General features: G+C 45.9%; 1 non-coding gene across 1 annotated transcript; it reads left to right on the forward strand.

Annotated features, from left to right (window-relative positions):
- Positions 1–5552: 5552 nt before the first annotated feature.
- On the forward strand, positions 5553–5689 carry LOC120097609 (small nucleolar RNA SNORA17). The gene has a single exon (XR_005495177.1). It is a non-coding gene; the product is annotated as a small nucleolar RNA SNORA17 (small nucleolar RNA).
- The last annotated feature ends 530 nt before the right edge of the window (positions 5690–6219 follow it).

Below are 6219 nucleotides of genomic sequence, written 5' to 3' on the forward strand. Positions count from 1 at the left end.
TACATTTGAATGAAAAGCCAGCTACGAAGAAGTAAATGCCACATGGTCACACAGGGAAACATATATATCCACTTGTGATAGAATACATGCTTTCCAAATAGAGGAAGCAATCCAGCTGTGTTGATATTAGCAGTGTCCCTGCAAAGAGCTGAGAAAAGGAGAAGGCTTAGCATGTGAAGGCCCAGCTTGTGAAGGCTTAGCATGTGTGAAGGACCAGCATGTGTGAAGGCCCAGCATGTGAAGGCCCAGCCTGTGAAGGCCCAGCATGTGAAGGCCCAGCTTGTGAAGGCCCAGCTTGTGAAGGCTCAGCATGTGAAGGCTCAGCTTGTGAAGGCCCAGCTTGTGAAGGCTGAGCATGTGTGAAGGACCAGCATGTGTGAAGGACCAGCATGTGTGAAGGACCAGCATGTGTGAAGTACCAGCATGTGAAGGTCCAGTTTGTGAAGGCTCAGCTTGTGAAGGCCCAGCTTGTGAAGGCCCAGCTTGTGAAGGCTCAGCTTGTGAAGGTTCAGCTTGTGAAGGTCCAGTTTGTAAAGGCTCAGCTTGTGAAGGCTCAGCTTGTGAAGGCACAGCTTGTGAAGGCTTAGCATGTGTGAAGGCACTTTCCGAGTCTGGCAACCCGACTTCAATCTGAGGACACCAGAACCAAAAGCAACTCGGGGAGGAACCAGATTAGCGGATCTTACAGATCTGTGGAGAGCTCTTGGTGTCACTTCTAGGAATTTGGCAAGAATTTGACGTTGTGCTAGGACAAGGAAGTAGGCTCAGATAAGAATATTTACGACTGGGCTAACACAGGGCTCAAGGTAAACGCAGCTTCGGAATGTATTGTATTCCTTGTATCTTGGTCATCCTGATTAACCCCTAGAGACAATGACCATGGGACTTCCTTATTGCCTTGTTTGATTACTTTGTTTATTGCCTTGCTTGTTCCTTGATTGCTTTGTTTATGCCTTAGGACTGACCATTCTTTGTAGGTACCTAGAGTGATATAAAAGCAGACTGGAAAACAATAAACCCATTTCAGCTTCAGCTTCAGAACTGGCTAGAGTCATGTTATAGTGTTATCTAATTTTCTTTTCAATCCTCACTCCCTCCCTCAAGACCCTGTTGATTGACTGAGCTAGCTTGGTCACAGATCACAGTCTTTTGAGTGTAGAAACTCAAGGCAAGAACCTGGAGGCATGAGGGGTGCTGCTCTCTGCCTTGCTCCTCAGGGCTTGCTCAAACTGCTTTCTTATACAACCCAGGACCACCTGCCCAGGGGTAACAATAACCACAATGAGCTCTCACATTATTATCTGTACACTTGTCCATGGCTAGTGTGGTTGAGATTTTCTTAATTAAGCATCCTCTTCCCAGATAACTCTAGCATGTATCAAGTTGACAAAAAACTGACCAGAACACACATGAGAGAAGCAACTGAGTTATTCTTTGACCTCCACATGTATGTCATGGCACAATATGTGCATATATATATATATATATATATATATATATACAAATAAATAGACAAATAATTATTTAAAAATTAAATATACAGTAAAGTTATAACTAGCTCACTAAAACAATATGCTACAAATAAATAAATCAATGTCACAAATCAGTACTGAAAGAGGGTCAGGGGAACTTGCACCTCTCTGGAAAACAGAAACTGGTCCCTTGAAGAGAGACATTCCATACACTCAGGTTACTTACCAAGTTTGCAAAAATAATACGTCGAAATGTTACAAATTGCTAATGATTGGGATAGGACCAATCAGTAGGAAGGTATTTTAGTTAGGGTCACCATTGCTGTGACGAAACACCATGAGCAAAAGCAAGTTGGGGAGGAAAGAGTTTATTTGGCTTACAGTATTTATGGAAATACTGTAGTTCATCACCAGAGGAAGTCAGGACAGGAACTCAAACAGAGCAGGAATTTGGAGGCAGGCACTGACACCGAGACCAGGGTGCTGCTTACCGTCTTGGTGGGAGCTGTGTGCGCATTTTAGTGAGGTTTGTTGTTCGTTTATTGTTGTTTGTTTCTTCTCTCTGACTGGTCCTTCTACTTTCTCTCTCTAACCTTCCAAACCTCCAAATGTCACCCCCACTTTAGGGCAGTGACCCCATTTACATTCACAGGACCTGCAGCCTGCAAACTCCAACTGTCAGTTAATGTTCCCACTGGAGGCCACTCCCACATTCCTTGCTTCAGTGGCCCCTCCTCTGATCACCTCCTTCCCTGTGAGTTTATGAGTTTGAATGAGAATGGCCCCCATAGGCTCATATATTTGAATACTTGGTCTGCAGCTGGTGGAACTGTCGGGGAAGGAATAAAAGTCTTGTTGGAAGTGTGTTGCAAAAGTCCACGCCAGGCTCGACCTCTCTCTACTCCCCGCCTCACGCTTATGGATCTGTTGTAAGCTCTCAGCAACTTCTCCAGTGTCCTGCCTGAGTGCCTGCCGCCATGTTTCCCTCCCTCTCCTCCCTCTCCCTCTTCCTTTTCTTCTTCCCCCTCCCCCCCCCAACCATGGTCCCAGGTTCATCTCTGAAACTGGAAGCAAGCTCCCAATTAAATTACTTCTTCTATAATGTCCCTTGGCCATGGTGCTTTGTCCCAGCAGCAGGAACGCAGTTAATTCAGTCTTCTCCCGCCCCCCCTCCCCGGGATATACAATGCTTCGTGTCATGAAGTGAATCCAGAGGTACCCCTAGATGACCATCCCATACTCAAACCCCTATAGCAGTACAAAAAAAAGAGTAAATATGTATTTGTTATAAGATTAAAAAGGCATTCTCCAATTCCTGGGGAGACAAAAGACAGCCAATAGCATCGAGTGAGGCCGCAGATTCAGTGAGTAAAGCACACATGTTGAGGCTTCCAGCTCTGCAGAAGAGAATTTGCTTAGCGTGTCTGAGGCCCCAAGTTCAATTTCCAGTACTTAAAAACAAAGTGCAAGAATACTCAAAGATTAGTGGTTGTTATAGCTTGAAAGGCCACAGAAAATTTATTGAGGAAAATGTCTAAAAATAGAAATTTGTTTAAAAACTCGCTGGATAATTGTATCATGTAATTTATATGGAAATGCAAAGGGCCTAAAATAATGAAAATAGCCTGCGACGACTAATCTTGCTTGTCAACTTGGCCACATCTGGTTTTACTAATGTCTAAGCCTGTAAGGGATTTTCCTGATTGGATCCTTTGGGGTGGGAAGACGCACCCTAAATCTGGGCCACACTTCTGTGGGCATAAAAGAACAAGGAAGAAGGAAGCTTTTGTGTTCTGTCTGGTCGCACTCAGTCTTGCTGGCAGGCTCATCTACCCTGTTGTGGAGGCTGAGCCAGGGCGTGGCACCCTTAGGAGGTTTGGCCTTGTTGGAAGAAGTGCGTTACTGTAAGGGTGGGCTTGGAGACCCTCCTCGCCATCTAGGAAGCCTGTCTTCTCATTCACTTTGGAACAAGATGCAGAGCTCTCAGCTCCTCCATCATCACGCCTGCCTGGATGATGCCACGCTTCCCGCCATGAAGATAATGGACCGAACCTCTGAACCTGGAAGCCAGCCCCAATTAAATGTTGTCCTTTATAAGAGTTACCTTGGTCGTGATGTCTCTTCACAGCAGTGGAAACCCTAAGGCAACTGGTACTAGAACCCAGCAACGGCTGCACTCTAGGTATCAGAGTTCCAGCAATAAACTGGAGCTGCTGAGACGTACAGTCTTTCTATCCAGAGATGGGCATTGTCAGACCACACATTCCACATAATGTCTAATACTATCCAACAAATCGTGTGTGTGTGTGTGTGTGTGTGTGTGTGTGTGTGTGTGTGTGTGTGTTCTGTTCCTTTAGAGAACCCGGACTAATGCACGTTGTAGCACCAAGAGTGTTTCTACAGGGCTGGAGAAATGGCTCAGTGGTTAAGATCACTGTCTTCTCTTCCAGAGGACCTGAGTTCAGTTCCCAGCAACCACATGGTGGCTCACAACCATCTGTAGTGGGATCCGATGCCCTCTTCTGGTATGTCTGAAGATGACGACAGTGTGCTCACATACATACATAAATAAATAAATCTTAAAAAAAATAAAAGAGTGTTTCTACAGAAACAGAGTTGTTAGGATGAATATCTGGAACAGGCTTTGCACACCCGCACCTACAGCTCCTGATGACTCCTCTGGCAGCAGGGAGAACACTGCAACCCATAACTCCAAATAGTTTAAGGGTTTGCTGCAGAGAACAAGGAATTCAGTGAGCTGTATGTAAAACTTTTGACGATTTGTAGATAAATAGGGGGACTAGGGGTGCTGGCTGGTGGCTTCTAGAAGCTCTGGATAAACTAGCAAAGGAAAAGTATGAGCTCAGTGAAAAATTAACCAAATTCAGATTCACATAAAAAAAAAAAATACGATGTTTTCTGTGTGTGGCCGAGAAGAGAATCTTCTCTCTAGCAGCTATAGAATTCAAACTGTGAAAAATCAAACCAAAGCCCTCATTATAAGATTGGCTGACCTACAATGAAAATTCAAGTTCCAGCCCAGAGAGTGTTAAAGTAAAGACACTAATAGGTAAGGAATGGGATTTGGTAACTTGGGGTGGAGATGTTTCGGAGGAGCCTTGTGACCTTCAGCTTCTGAGGAATTCATCTCATCTGAGGAAGGAGTCACTTCACCCTTAACAGAGGATGCATTTCCACCCACACACCTTGAAATGGTGCCCTCAGTGCTCTTGCCCAGGGGAATTAATCCTTCATTGTCTTCCCAACATCAATAGCTTTTCCTAAGGGAAATGCCCTGTAGGACAATACTAATGTCCCTCAGTCCTTACCAATGGTTGCCTCTCGACCTGTAATGGTACTCAAGGTTAAACAGGCTCCTAGAAGGGAGATAGAACAATGTAGTCCATGAAGAAGTATGCTGTACAGCTAAAAAGCTTGACGAGTTTGCTACTTCATTCAAGTAGGGGTCTGGGGAATGTGTGGGGGAATGGACTTGAAGAGTGTCAGACAACAGTGTCATGAAACTAGTTCAAGCTGAGTTTATCAATATGGGCCCACAGAGTAGAGAGTCTAAGTTTAGTGCGGGAGCTCACAGATTGAAAAACAGTGTGTTAGGCTTATTTGATTGGTTGGTTGAAGCATTTCGTGTAAAATGGCCTACTGAAACGGAGCTGGAGACGCCTGGTATCTCTTAGCTTAGTGGTGATGAGTCAACTTTTAAGGGTCAGTGAAATCGAAATGCTGTAGTTGGGATACTGTATAAAACCTAATCCTCCACGATGGGAAGGCCCAGAGGACACGCCCTTTAGTGATGCTTTAAGACACAAAATGGTGGGAGCCATGACTTCTTTCTAAGGCAGCTGCAGTGCTCTTGGCAGGTGCCATGGTGATGCCCCTTGGCTAGAGTTGCTTGAAGACCTGACTGTCTTCACTTGTTATCCTGGACTGTTAAATTATGGTCTAGGTTTCCTGAAGATGCCTTTCATTTGAAGAGTGCAGCAAGCACTTTCATCTCTAAGTAAGACAACTGTCCAATGTGCCTGGCTGTTTGCTTTTGCGTCTCTTAAGGATGGTTGTCCCACTGCCCCTAGAAGCACTGCAGGTGTGGCTGCTGTGTCACATGTGCACAGAGAGGAAGCGCCAGAGAGGAGAGGGGCTATGTCTATGCTCAGTGTTCTGACCTATGAATGATATGAATGATTTAGTAGCCTGATATTCCCTGAAAAAAGGTTGGTGCCAGGGGCTTCGACAGGGAGCTAGCTTAAGACAACTGCCAGTCTGATGCTGCACAGGCCCTATACAACCCTTGGTCATGAGGCCACTCTGGCAAGCCATGAGAGCACCCAACCCAAGATTACCACCAGACTAGCACCTTAGGGCTTGGAGAGGGAGCTAGCCTGAGACAACCATCAATCGGATGCTGTGAAGGCCTAGGGAATGGGGTTGGGGAGTAGAACATGTGGGAGATAACCCCTTCCTAGCACCATAATACACAAGCAGGGCATAGCACTCCTGAGACCATACCTGAGGTGACTCCAGACATTCAGAGACCACAGGCACCGCCACCACCACCCCACAACACTTGCCACCAATGGCAGGGAAGAGAGCTGGCCCCCAGGGCATGAAAGTGGGAGAACTGGCCATGTCCCTCCCTCAGCAGCTATAACACTCGGGATAGCAGGCCCTGCACCTCACCTGGACAGAAGGGTAGATCTAGCCTTGGTAGTAGGGGTTTCTGCTGAGCCAG

This window comes from Rattus norvegicus, chromosome 16 (genome assembly GCF_036323735.1).
Source record: "Rattus norvegicus strain BN/NHsdMcwi chromosome 16, GRCr8, whole genome shotgun sequence".
In the NCBI taxonomy this organism is placed as follows: domain Eukaryota; kingdom Metazoa; phylum Chordata; class Mammalia; order Rodentia; family Muridae; genus Rattus; species Rattus norvegicus.